This window comes from Triturus cristatus, chromosome 8, assembly GCF_964204655.1.
Source record: "Triturus cristatus chromosome 8, aTriCri1.1, whole genome shotgun sequence".
Lineage (NCBI taxonomy): Eukaryota > Metazoa > Chordata > Amphibia > Caudata > Salamandridae > Triturus > Triturus cristatus.
The window spans coordinates 712280389-712293404 of NC_140591.1; positions in this window are offsets into that span (position 1 = coordinate 712280389).

Sequence of the window (13016 nt, forward strand, 5' to 3'; positions counted from 1 at the left end):
CCGGGTCCGTGTCGGTCGGTTTGTTTTGCGGCCGGAATCGGAATCGGTCCCAGAATGTTCTACATAATGCAGTTTGTGAATAGACTCCCTGAGAGTGTTCATGTAAGTCTCACCCACTCTGTGTGTCCTATGCATGCATTACTAGACACGGTACTGCCAATGCAGACACCGGGAAACTGTTCAAAGTATCTCAGGTTTCCTAGTACTGTTAAATCCTGCTTTATTACTGTGATTTCTGGTAAGTGGTGGCAAAATAGGAGAGGTGAACCCTTATAATAAGTTGCTGCAGGACTTTACCTAAACGAGAAGCATCTGTTTTCACATTTGTTTCCACTCTATCTTATTGTTCAGTTGGTGATCTGAGTGCTTAGCCTATACACCAAGATCTGTTCTTATGTGTGAGGTATGTGTGTGTTCAAGGAAGCGTCCCCACTAGGAGTGAATTTGTCAGTCACAGTCTATCTATTTAAAATCATCCAAATATATTTGCAGAAAGAAATTATGAAAGGAATTAAAGATGACACCAAGATTCCTGGAAGGAAGAGAAAAATGTGGGATTGGAAAATTATTGTGACCGGACGTATGACAGGATATGGGATAGGAACAGTAAAAAAGAAAATTCGGTTTTTGGTGAGTAAGAAGAGATCCGGAAATTAGAAGAAACACAGTTACAAATAAAATGTCTCCTCCTCCGTATTTGGAGCCCAGTATCAGTTAGTTAAGGGTCAGTGCAATATCAATATGTTCCACTGGTTTGAAGTAGAATTGTGGTGCATGTCAGCAGCTGGTCAATTAGTGGATTAATCCGAATACTCAGATCTCCTATCGCGGCAGTGTGGAAAACTGCCCTGTCCCTGAAATTAGGGATTCACTTCCACAGGGCCTGATTACAATGTCGGTCGGAAAATAAACCGCCCCATTCCTTGTTGGATTCGGTTCCAATTGACTCACGGTCTGCGGTTCCTCCCGACCGATTACTAAGCTTTCGAACACCGTTCGCAAGGACTCCCATTGACTTAAATGGAAGCCTGTGTTCCGACCGACAACATGGGCTCCTATGGAGAAAATGTGTGGCTGCGGAAAATAATGCACCCTGTGGGGTTCCCACCACAAAAGGCTGTCGAAATCCAACATCGTAATCAGTCGGTCGTAAACGCTGTCTGTAGAGCTGTACGAATCAGCTTTAAAGGACTCAGATTCTCCGAATGCCGGTCAAAACCGATTCAGAATGACTTAACAGTTCCCCTGCATCGTAATCCGTTGGTCAGAATTGTTTCCAATCAACCAATTATGATGGGTTCCAACACGGTCTAGGGAAATCCGACTGTTGGTTCGGAGGCTTCCCGACTGACATCATAATCAGGCCCTAAATAGATTATACATAGGAGTGGGCCTAACTCACATAATTCTATGTGGCATAATTGCCCGGAATTATCTAAGAATTCCACAAGATTACACTGAATTACTTGAGAAGAGGAAGCCTGCGTTTAGCTCTATTTCTTAATGCAAAAATGCCCACTTGCATCCAAAATGAATGCAAGTATGCATTTTACATTACGAAACAATGTTAAATGCAACAGAACATGAAGAGCAACCACTCATGCTCACTAAATGTGCTCTAGGGTTAGGATGGCTCAAATTACTCTTGGCTTTTAGTGCTATTTTCTTAGCGCAAAATGCACTCTTGCATGCAAAATGGATGAAAGGTTGCATTTTGCGCTAAGAAATAGCAATACATGCTGCAGAAAAGAATAGCGAGAGTGAGTGTCCACTCACCCTCGCTAAATGTGCTCTCATGGCATGATTTTTTCCCCAACATTACTCTGATTTATGTAAGCAGGAGTAATCATGTTATTATTGGTAATTTTGTGTTGAAGAGTAACACATAATTTTCACAATTACTCTGATTACTTTGGCCTAATTGAAATTCCGCCCAGGCCTAGCTATAAACAAGGAGCTGGTCATTTTTCATAGAGTTCTTAAAGGGGAGGGTTTGGGAGAAATATGTTCATAATTATGGGACTACTGCACTAGCTGCATAATGCACTGTATTCTGCATACCTTGCAGATTTTAACCAAAATCTGTTGTTTTTCATATGAATGGACCAAAAATTACTGAGAAAAAGAAAATTGTGCTTCATTTTTCCTTGCAGTGGCAGAGCTTTTAAAATGTCAATTTATCTCCTTTTGGTTGCAAGTTGCTGTCTTCAGGATATAAACTGGTAATAATTAGGCGAAACCTTTGCCCATATATTATCAATGAATCGAAATTATGCTGAAAAAATATTGCAACTGAATGTGCCACTTTATGCTACATAATCTGACTCTTATGCCGCATAGTATAGTGGGTCCTGCATGCATAATTTGGTTCTCCGCTGTTGCATAATCCCAGTGGCCCTGATTTTACCTATGCAGGTGGGGATACCTGAGCTTATCCAGCACCACTTCTGTCTTCCACTTAAGTTACTGAAATGTTCATGTACAAGACGTTTTAAAGGGGGAAACAGATTCAGGGGTAAGAATGCCACACAAGACAAGGTAAGAGAAGGAAGGGCATATAAACCAACTACAGTTGCATCAAAGTAAATGCTTAACAGAATGTATTTTACATTATAAGAGGAATTTCGGATCATTGATACAAGTGTCATTGGTTAGTGGTAGCATGTGGCACACTTTTCGAGTGTGTAGTGCAGTGCAGGGGTTTCATTGTTTAAATTACCCATATTCTAATACAGATGTATGTTTGTTTCTGTGTTTCTTCTCCTTTTTTAAGATTCTTGAAGTAGATAATCTCCAGTGTTCTATCAGCTCACCCTGTATTGAAGGGTTGGGTAACATTTGCTTGGTTTTGCCTGGAATGCGTGCGGATGCATATCTCCTGCTCACTATAGGTTAGGAGTACAAAGGTCTTAGAGGTCCTGATGAAATCTGCACATCTTATGAAGCAGATGAAACATGTCGCCCTAGAATAGACACACAGGCGCAGTAAATGCCTCTATATGTCATGTTATGTTTTTAACAGTGTCACAGGGCCCCTCCTATTAAAGAATTGGGTTAGAGTTCCCTTTAGGGGATTAGGTTCAGGGGGGGTGTTTGTGGTACTACACCCTCAATATATGTATGTTCGGATAAATATTTGGGTATAGGTATTAGTCGGGAATAAAGATGTGTCTGTCGGATTTCAACAGGGATTTTTCATTCACACAGACAAAAACGCAAAATACCCTCTCTCTCTCCCTGTTTTAAAAGTCTTCAAAAATGTTGGTGACATTACAAAATATTGTGTTTTCTCTCACTTAGTACGCCCACCATCCCACATTCCTCTCTCTTTCAACTGCCCTTTAGGCAACTCTCATGCACCCTGCTTGTCCTATAATGTATTATAAACATTATATGCCAGCGTGATTGTTGGGAAAAATCTGAAGCTCCCCCCCAATCTTACTGACCAAGCTGCATCCCTGGTTCCCTGGAGTAATTTTAATGGTTTCTGTTCTAAGATCCCATCAAGACAAAAGAGAATATGAAAGTGCTCCCTCCAACTGTGAGGTTGAGCCCACCCGGTGATGAGGACCACACGAGGTGAGGACCTGATGATGAAGCATGCCACATAATTAACATGTGGGTGAGGGTTCTATAAGAACACATGTACTGTGCCTGGTGAGCACTTGGCCGCAGAGCGTAATATAGACATCTAAGTTAGTGTATATGAAAGCAACGGCCCCCAGTTTGGAGTACATATAGTACACCAAATTATTGCTGCATTGACATGTACACATACAGCTAATGAACCCAAAGTCCAGCAGTCCCAGTGTGCTATTGCATAGTGACTGATTGTTGTGGGAGATAACCTCCACTTTTGGTTTATGTATATCAGTCCATGTAAACTGAGGGCCTTTCTCATATAACCGTTCCCCTCCCCTCTCATTGGTTTTGGTATCGATATTATGCACCAGTTTTCTCTCTGACAGCCACTGATGGGACTGTTTATGCAGGAACATTATTTTTGTAGAACTGTGAATTGTAAAATGGAGCAAAGGCAAAACAGGATCCAGAACTACACATGGATCACTGTGTGCAGCAGCTAAGGGCAAGGTGTCTACCTCAACTCTCCTTTCTCTCAATTGAATAATGAAAGATGAACTACTTTGTTTGAGACTGCGAGACATTGGATAAGACAAGTGGCCTTTGACATGTAAAACATGTACTTCTCATGGAGAGAAGGTGCTTTGCTCGGGTGGCAAATCAAAAGTGGACAAACACCTTTCAGCTGTGAAGCATTGATCAGAGTGGTTTGCTCACAATTTGAATGTTTTTGCAAAACTATACCTCACCAGACAGCTGTCTAGTGATCTGCAAAAATACACCCATACATTTTCAGATAGTTTGTGCTTTTAAGGGATGGCAGAGGTATAAGGAGACAGCATGAGCCAAGAGCAAACCACATTATAGGGGTTGTCACCTAACACCATGCAAACACTGTGCTTCGAGATGAAGGCTTTTCTGTTTAAAAATCATTGTCATCAGGTGTGTCTGTCCAGTTGGTGCTATGGAAGCAGCCGAGGACTACAGTTCCCAGAAGACCAGGGACCGTTTTATAGATAGAGCCCATCACCCCTGTTTGTGCTTCGGCGCGCCTTTAACTACATGTGCTGGGTGCAGCCAGAAATAGCGCGCCATTTTATAAATAATGCACTGTCCAAGGGCAGATGTGAACTTTACGGCAGCACAGTAGTAAAAGGAAGAATGGCTGTTTGAAGTGGCCACTGTGTCTTGGGGCCTGCACTTAAAAGAGGTAGAGAGACCCCTCTGCAGCCCGTGCCATCAGTGGGTGCACATGCCTGCAGGGCTATGTATGGGGGATCCATTGGTTTCCCATGCCCTCCCTTGCTGGGGTCACCACTGGGGGAGCACTGCCTGTATGCTTCATCTTTGTGGTGTAGAATCAGTGCATCTCCTAATGGCATCTCTCTCTGGACCCATGTCAATAGTATGATGCAGGTGCAAAGGAAAATGTGAGAATGCTCATTCAAGACAGAGCAGGTGCTACATGTACGCCAGCACTATCTGTATTACAAAAGTACCCCAGAGGTGCAGAAAGCGAGCACACACAAGCCCAGGTATATGTATGGTGCCACCTGAGATCTGTATTGTAGTGTAGTGAATTCTCTGTTTGGCACCTTCTTGAGTTGATATTGGAATGCCATCTATAGATTGTGTCTGTTGTTTGCTGGTGTTCATTTGTGTAATGTTAATAGGGTGTTTGTTTAAGGTTTAGTTCAGAACCGACTTGTGTAGACTAATGCGTGTTCTTTTTTCGATCTTGGGAGATCTGTGTAGTGTCTTATGAGTAAGGGCGGATGTGATGAAGGGTTTTTCCTTTTCTCCCATTCAGACGGGCGACTGTCCATGGCATACCCAAGTGTTCTCTGTGCATCGCAATATATGTATGTCATTATGATGAGATATTGTGCACACAAGAGTGTAGTGTGTTTAAACTAACTTATCTTGAGTGGCTCTGTGATTTGTGGGGCGAGGGAGGTTGTTGACCTGGCAGCACCGAACAACATTTATGGCTTTGTTACCATGAAGTGCACATGAGACTGTTGGGGGGTGGTCAGTCTAGCGTATTCTGTTTGATTGTTAGTGTGATTGGAAAAGTACTGCATAGTGAGAAATGTTGATAGGATGTGGCGAGTGATGTTGAGTACCACAATAGCAGAACTCCCCCACTTATCTGGGCTGTGTGGGATTGGTTGTGTTATTCTTTTTATATGTTCTGTAGAGTGATTGTGTTGTGTCATGGTCGCAAGTGATGGCAAGTCCAGCTATATGGCATATCTGTGTCTGTTGATGTATGCAGGGTGGACTGTCATGTTGGGAGCATGTATGTTTGTTGCCAGTTGTATCATAGCATTCATAACTGCTTGTTGAAAGGACGTTAGGTTTCTTGTATGTACAGGTTACTGCATAGTGCCAACCTGTCCATGGAGGTAGCAGAGCACTATGTGTGTTTATACCTGAAGAGTGTACTTACAGAAGACACAGTGATGAAAATGGTGACATGCACAGAGGTTATGCAAACATTTTAAAGCAAAGATACTGCCAAATGAGTGACATTTCAACAGATTTTGAAAAGCTGAAGGAGCAATCAGAGTTGATGACATGAGGTGAAGCTGTACAGTTCTTTAAGGGGAGTGTTAGTGTCTCGTGCTGTACATGTATGCTAAATGAGCTACATAATAGCTGGAAGAACAATTGAAGTTGTTAACTTAGTCAACCATTTCAAGGTACAGATTTACCCTACTGTTTTAATTTTCCAAAGGGGTTCACTCCTTTAGTCCTTTTTATGTCCCCACAGGCTCCCAAACATGGACTGTTTTCAGTCTGGCAAGACCTAGTTTGGTCACAGTTCAAACCCTAGCCATTCAAACAACCTACAGATGCAAGAGAGAGACACAAAGAACTTGGATGTTTGCTGCCCCGAAAGATCAAAACTGATCCGACCCACCCCATGTTAAATGAAAGGCCGAGTCTTGAGCTATGGTGGCCTGATGGTGTGGAGCTAGGTGGTAACCTAGTGGACCCTCCCTCTATTCAGACCGTGTCCTATCCACAACCCTGTTTAATGTTCTACCTGTTTTTCATATCTATGACGATTGAGTTGTTGCTTCTGTTCTGAGAAAGGAGCTTCTGCAATGCTTGGCCTGACAAATTGCTTTCCATGATGGTTGGCGATAAAATGGATCTGGGCCTAGGGCATCAATTCCCCAAGGCAGGGCCGGCTTTAGGGCAGTGCAACCGGTGCGGCTGCAATGGGCGCTGACCTTTGGAGGGGGCGATGACCTGGTTGGGGGCACTGTGTTTAGCAATAAGTTTTGGTTGGAGAGATGAGGGGCACTTTTGCCCAGTGGTAGTGAGAGAATCAGAGGAGGCGGTCATGATGTGTGGGGGCACCAAATATGGTTGTCGCACCTGGAACTACCAGCTTTTTTAGCTTTTTAACATATCTTACTCGTTGAATAATTGGATATGTAAGTACCACTTTGGGTCACACTTTAACTGCCAGTCTAGAGCAGGGGTGGTGTTACTCCATCACCCTTCAGACTCCTCACACCTATTCTCATATGCGTTCTTATCTTCGTTTTCTCCAGGACACGGCCAGAGAGGGAGGTTGCTGACACCTTTTATCTGTTCAGCGATAACAAATTGTGCGATAAGGTAACTTTTGCCTGATATGCACACTTACCTGGTCATTTGTAGACAGCCATCTATGGTTTATGCTGCTGTCTCATTTCACTAATTTACCATGAAGAGGTTTTTATGGTTTATACATTTTCATCATTTATCTTTCTGAGAAACACTTATCTTTTACTCTTTTTGATGCCTTCACTTTTGGTTGGGATGTGGTTCTTTCCATTCTTTTCATCCTCTGTGTGGGCAGGGTGCACTGTTATTCATCAGTTCAAGGACACCAGGCATGTGAGCTAACTACATCTTGATATTGTTGGGTAGCATGGTACCATACATCTGGGTTTCATGCATGTGGGCCACCCATACTCTTTTTATCTGGGATATCTCTCCTAGTTATGAATTCTTATTTAATCTGTGACACATCGACTATTGTTATTTCTTTTGTTATATAGGGCATAGTTACTCTAACCAGAATCTTTTTCAATAATTATTTTGTAGATGTCATTCATCATGGATTCCTGATGAAGGCTGTAGAGCCGAAACGAGCGTAGGTCACTATCGGTCAAACTCTATTGGCCATGTTGTATTTGCACATGTTTCTCAAGTTTCAAGTTTCAAGTTTATTTTATTATGATAAGGAACTCTTTATGAGGTCCACATAAAACAACATATACATACAAAACAAAAAATACATAAAATATTATTCCATCACAATTACACGAGACATCTTAATACAGGTCCAAAAAACATTTTAAAAAGTTGTACAGTTTAAAAGCAAACATTTCATTAGGTGGGTTAATCAAGGCTGCCTTAAATGAAGAAGCAGATAATATGTTGAGTTGTAAGCAAATTGGTCTTAACCATCTACGCCTGCAAGACATCAGTGCAGGACAAACAAACATGACATGATCTAAGTCCTGATCATACAATTGACAAAGATCACAGCATGCCGAATGACCATACCAGCTGGCATGTAGAACTTTCAGCGGAAGCAAATTATGTCTTAATAAGTACACAAGGCGTCTGACGCCATGGGAGATGTTCCAATACATATACGGTTGAGCTTTCCGCAGGGTATAAGATTCGATAACAGGCGTACCACCTTTTTTCGCTAAACAGAAGTCTCTATCCTGACAAAACCCCAATTCCCAGGAGGCTGACTTCAGAACAGTTTTTAATTGATGAGAGGATAATAAAAATAAAGTCTCCTCATCCAATTTCAATTGCAGCACGGCAAATCTGAAGTTTTTTACAATCAGGGAGAAATCATTAAAAGATCCTAATAATTCATTTTTTATAAGATCTCTTAAGGTATTAGGTTCACCTTTAGATAAAGCTACTACCCAACGTATGATACTTGCCAGACCTTGAACCCAGCTGCTACGTAAACCCAGTTCCTGTCTCAAGGAAGCAGTCGAATTTGCTGTACCTACAGACATTAAACTGCGTAAAATTTTCCCTTCCGCAGAGTTTAAAAAACTCCACTTTTTTACATCAATTAACTCAATTCCATATAAAAGGGAGGCCGGAACTTTCGCTCTGAAAACATCTAAAAGAATAGAAAAATGCCTTCTACCTGTGGCTTTATACAGGGAAACTAAACTCTTTCCCTGAGAAATAGCCTTCCGAGAGTTATTGTCAATGTGTAATTTGTCACTTAAATTAAAAGTGACAATTTTACCTAGGAAGGTGTAAGATTTCACACATTCCAGTTTTTTCCCCCCCACAACCCATGGATAATTAAGGCATTTAGGCTTCTTTCTACCAGAGAAGCAAATCACTTTGCTTTTTGCCGTGTTTATTGATAAGAAATGACTTTCCGCATATTCAGAGAGTGCTTGCAACCGATTGTTCAGGCCCTTTGGGGTGAGATCCAAAATCAGGATGTCGTCTGCATACATAAGGCATGCAATTGGAACTCCACCCAAGGACGGGGCAATACCGGCGCAAGCAGAAAGTGTGACGGGTAAATCAACTGTATATAAGGAAAATAGCAATGGAGCCAAAAGGCAACCTTGCTTCAACCCATTGGAAGTGGGAATTAATTTAGATACACCACGTTCACCTCCAAGTAGAACTCTGCACCAGGTGTCAGAGTAAAGGGCGCGAATTAACTTAATCAGGAATGGGGGCATACCTAAGTTAAATAACTTTCTCCACAGCAAAATTCTATCTACTTTATCAAAGGCGGTGGAGAAGTCAATAAAGGCGCCATATACCTGACCACCACGGACTTTCACATATTTTTCATTGATAACTTGCAATGCAGTCAGGTTGTCTAAAGTTCCATGATTTTGTCTGAAACCTGTTTGCTCCATGGGAAGGATTTTATGTTCAGATACCCATTGATTCATTAAAGTAAGCACACATTTTGCGAAAACCTTACCAATGGCATCAAGCAAAGCGATTTGACGGTAATTTTGCGGTAGATCTCTTGCCCCTTTTTTATATAAAGGGACAATAATACTTCCTTTCCAGGAGGGGGGGGCTGTTCCACTAGAAAAACAAAATTTAAACACTGGAAAGAGTATTTTACTCCAAAGTTCACTCTGGTGTTTTAATACTGAAATTGGGATTTTATCAGGACCCATCGCACCAGAGGAGCGCATATTCTTAATGGCACATTCAATTTCCTTTTCCGTTGGACAGTCAAGTATACGTAAGACATTATCAGATTCAACATTAAAAACTTGAGAATTATTGTTACTGTACAACTTCTCGATATAATGAACCCACACCTGTTCCTCAATGGCAATAGGCGTAGGACTGGCTCTGGTACCACAGCCTTTGCCGATTAAGGACCAGAATGTCTTGGCTTGGCCATTATAGGAAGCTTCCCTCAGTTGAATCCAGAGGGCATCTTCCTTAGAACGTTTTAAACGGGCCTTAAGCCTAACTCTCCTTCTTTTTAAGATAAACAACTTAGACTTAGCTTCTTGGGTAAAGAATAAAAATTGTCCCCTTACCACTTTGTTTATTTCTCTATTTATAGCCCGTAGAGGATGAGGGACTACGAGGGATTGTTTCACACCTGGTTTCTTTTTTGCACTAACAGTTACAGAATCTAAAAAATTAATAAAACTCAACAGCTCTCTCCCTTCCCAGAGGGGTAAATTCTCAACAGTAAAATACAAAAGAGGCACCACATTTTCAACAGTACAAGGGTTCCAAAAACATTTCCCTGAGCTGGAATCAAAATTCACAAAATCTGTATCCAGACTCCACGGATCCACTTTCTGAAGATTAACGGAGACAGAAAGCATCAATGCATTATGGTCACTAAGAATAGACTCAATGACCTTCATATCCTTCAGTAGGTGAAAACCGGCATAATCTACCATGATAAAATCAATAATAGATTTTCCCTTATTAGATTTACAAGTATAAGCTGCCGGGGTGTCAGACGGAAGCCTCCCATTTACTATTAAGCATTCAACTTTAAGTAAACCATCTAAGATAAGTTTACCTCTTTTGTTAGTTTTAATTTTGGAGGGAAACTGGGCAGATGGTATATTCAAAGACTCTTCCAATTGAATATTTCTAAACAACTCCGACCCACAGTTAGATATATTACAATTTAAGTCCACAAACATTAACACATGCGGAGTTGGGGAGACATCCAACGCTTTAGTTAAAAAAGTGAACAAAGTTTTTAAACCAGCATTAAAACTACAATTGGGGGGAATATAAATATTAACCACAATCAACAATCTATTAGGGCAATCCTCAAATACATCTTTTAGGGTTATTGCTTGAAACAGTTTCCCTGGATCTAGATAGTGTGAATAGTTCCATTGCAATCTGTTAGATAACAAGCATGCTAACCCTCCCTTAGCATGGCCTCTTCTAGTGCTGGTTGCGCTGTATTCCAAAACAAAATAGTCTTTTTCCAAAGCTAATCTTCCTTCAACCCAGGTTTCTTGCAAACAGATTATATCTGCCTTTTGAGAATGCAAGAAACCCAATTTCTCCTTATAATCCTTGAATCCGGCAGTGTTCCATGAGATAAATTTCAGCTCTCTGTTAAAAATTGGAATTTTGTTTAGAACAGGGAGCAGATTTACTCGCTAGAACTCCAGGTAACCAACTCCATTTAGATTGGTCATCCTTCACTGTCTGCTTAAGGGGAGGGTTTTTGTATGAAACTAGCCTTTCATTCCTAGCCACACAAATTTTTAGGTCCTCTGATCTGAGATTAGACCAATCCGACAACAGCACACCCGTATTAGAGGGAAGTGATAGTGAAGAATTGGCGAGAATACTTTGAGTACATTTTTCCCCAAAGTGTGGCATGACATCTATCCCTCTAACTTGTAATTCCTCTGCCCACTGTAGAACAAGATTTAACACAACTTTCGAATGGAATTTCACCCTTGTTGATCTTATTGGTTTCCCCACGAAGGAGTTAAGGAGAAATACAATATCTAAATCGGACGTTTGAATTAATTTCAAACTTTCGATCTCTTTAAAACAGATCAGTAGGGCAGATCTATTTAAAATTAAATCTGGTTCAAATAAGGGAGAAAAATCAAGATATAAAGTATCCACATTTATTTTTTCTTTTGGGAGAATAACTGTCATTGAGGATGGAACCTGAAAGGGTCTTGCTGAAGGATTTAGGGAAGTAGGGGACGGGATGACAGAAGAAGAGGAAACCTTAGAAGTAACTTGGCAAGATCCTGCTTTAACATTACAATATGCTGAAAAAGGATTGGCGGAAGGGTGGGAAACCTTGGGGAGGAAAGGATTGGTAAAGCTTATAGGACCTAGACCAGAGGATGGGGCGTCTTCTTTAGGCGAGACAACCCTAGCTTCTACATGAGAGGTAGGAGACTGCTCCACCTGCGGAGAATCTTCCAGACTTAATTCAGCATTCTTATCAAAAAGAAGTTTCCTCTGTCTTTTTTTAGCGAATCTTCGGATGGGTTTCCTCTTCTTCATTCTAATCTTTTTGTGTTTCAGGGGACTCACTTTTCCCATCAATCCAGTATTTACTTTGGGAATCTCCTCTTCTTTGCTTGATGGCAAGGAGAATATCGGAAAGAGAGATGGAATTTCAGATTTGGGAATGAGAGGAGATGTTGCTATTACCTCTATCTTGTCACTGATTGGGGCTATACAATTAGCGCCAGCCGAAACCACTTTGGAAGGATTGGGGACAGCAGGAAGAACTACAGGCTTCTTTTCCTTTTGACCTTCTGTCAAAGGAGAAGATTGAGCTGAATCCAAAACTGCCGAAGCGGAAGGAGCGCTTATTTTTGGGGGCACCAACAGAGAAGCCGATGGTATGGGAAGATCTGACACTAACTCATTTTTACTTAGCAAGAGAACTTGCAAAATTTGCGTTACAGTGTCAAAAATACATTCCGAACCTCCCACAAACTTTTCAAGTAAACTCAAAATCGAAGAAAGAATTGATTCCAAAGAGGACAAAGAATTAGAAATTAGCCTCCCATTAATATTAGGAGAACCCTCAGCTACATTGTTCAACACTGGACCTGAACAAGATGTAAAGTTTAATTGTGAAAGGGAAAAATCTAGTTTATTAGAAGGTGTGCTACTTAGAGGACCGGTACTCGAAATAGTTATTGCTTCCTCTAAAGGCACACCTTTAGGGTTCCCATGTAACGATCCCACCCGCGCCCTATGAGCTGTTAAATCAATGTCAGGCAGTGTAAAATCATTCCCTACTACAGGGGATTTAACTAACGCGGCTGACAAAAGATCAGTATTCACTGAAACTTTAGGAACATCCATTAGTGCAACTTGAGAGGGGACAATTTTATCAGATTTTGAGGGCCTATTACCCGAAGATTCAAGGGGAG